The sequence below is a fragment of the Dunckerocampus dactyliophorus genome, chromosome 4 (genome assembly GCF_027744805.1).
Source record: "Dunckerocampus dactyliophorus isolate RoL2022-P2 chromosome 4, RoL_Ddac_1.1, whole genome shotgun sequence".
NCBI lineage: Eukaryota > Metazoa > Chordata > Actinopteri > Syngnathiformes > Syngnathidae > Dunckerocampus > Dunckerocampus dactyliophorus.
The window spans coordinates 32,897,562-32,899,304 of NC_072822.1; the positions used below are offsets into that span (position 1 = coordinate 32,897,562).

At 40.0% G+C, this 1,743-nt stretch overlaps 1 protein-coding gene across 1 annotated transcript in view; it reads left to right on the forward strand.

The window, feature by feature from the left end:
- Positions 1-1,743, forward strand: part of LOC129180504 (gastrula zinc finger protein XlCGF57.1-like) — a 14,951-nt gene continuing 13,208 nt past the window's right edge. The window contains exon 1 of the mRNA XM_054775045.1: positions 1-126. The gene's annotated coding sequence lies outside the window, so the exon portion shown is untranslated. The remainder of the gene's footprint in view (positions 127-1,743) is intronic.

The following is a 1,743-nucleotide window of genomic DNA, read 5'->3' on the forward strand; positions in this document are numbered from 1 at the left end:
GACGTTAATGATTGGTGCACACCAAGACATCACCAAGCCAAAGAGCAAGAAGTCGTCTTCAAAATTTGCTGTTGTAACTCTCAGAAGACGCTATTGCACACCTCTCTAGCGCATGTGACCAGTAAGGTAATATAAACGCAATAACCTTTTGTACTCTTGAAGTTGTTTTAAATGCGATGCCGTTCTAAGTGAATGTGCTATTGTTAGCCGCTAACGTGCTAGCAGAGGCCTATTTCACAAAACTAGGAGAAGGCATTAAACTGAGATATCTTGGCTATCGTAGCTCAATTTATCCGTGATCCGGTTGCACAAAAGTGGGATAGTGGAAAGTGGAATATATTCTGACATAAGTTACCATGGATATTTAGCCTGTGTAGTTAGCCTGCTCCAGAGCGGCTAAGGGCTGGATCTATTTAATCTCATCCCTTATGTCAATCAGTAGTCACCATAAATGGAAACCAATAATGAATCCACTGCCCACTACACATTATCACATTCAAATACACCCGCTGTCATTATTTCAACATTTTTCATCATTCATTTAAATCACTGTACATAAAGGGATTTAGATGTTGCAATCATTTGATCATTTCTTAGGTAATTTACACATACTATATATAAAATACACATTTTAAGATTATACAGTCTGATGGAGTTATATTTACACAATGACACTCACATCTGCAGTCAATTTCACCTACAATTTAAACAGATTCATACTCACAACGCAACTACGTTTTTGGAGATGTTAATTGTGTTGGTTGTGGATGTGTACTACATTACCGAGAACCCTTAGCACGAGGGGAAACCAGAAGCCAGTAATGGTGATATGCTAATAAAGCAAACAGTTCATAGAAGTTAGTGTACACGGCTGTTCTTGATTTGTTAAACAAGCAACAAACAACATTAACTATTTGGATTGTAATTATGATGGTTTCAGTGGAGCAACACTACCCTTCAGCATTGAGGATTTCCACTTCTGTTGGGGAAAAGTTACCCAGCTTTCGTTGCCATGGTGAATCGCTGATTCTGTGATCGATAGGTAGGGTCTATTTAAGGAAGCCGCATACACGCAATGATCCGGGATTGGTTTCACTTGGCTTCATTAATCAGTGTCTACTCATCCTGGCTTGGGCTTTGTGCAACCAATTAAGCCTAGACGCTGTTGCTTTGGTTTGGTTGAGCTCAGCTCAGTCATTTATCCTGGATTTCTGAATCCTACTTTTGTGCAATAGGCCCCTTGTCTATGCAGTACAGGGGTCACCAATGTTTTTCCTTGTGAGAGCTACTTTTACAAAATGAAAATGGCCAAGAGCTACTCATTTTTGTAACATTTATTTTCAGAGCTTATTTTAAACCCAAACAAAGCGAATATGCTTGTTTTACCAGAACATTAACAAAATGCTGGTGTCCACAACTCATATGTTGTATTTCAGAATGCATTTCTTTCTACTGTTCTTTCATTATTAACTGAAAACCTGAATGAAAAGCAGGCTTGCGGGCACCTCATGTGGTCGTGGGGGGCTGCCTGGTGCCCGCGGGCACACCGTTGGTAACCCCGATGTAGTACATGCAAAGCCATATTTTGTGTTGTGAACACTTTTTTTCTCCTATTTCTGCTGGTCCTTCTTACTTGGTCCACTTAATTTCAGCTTTACTCTACTTAATATTTACCCCTACTTGTACCTTCCATGTCGCTGTCTTCGCGTATATGTCTGCCAACTCATTGCCTTCCACTCCTAT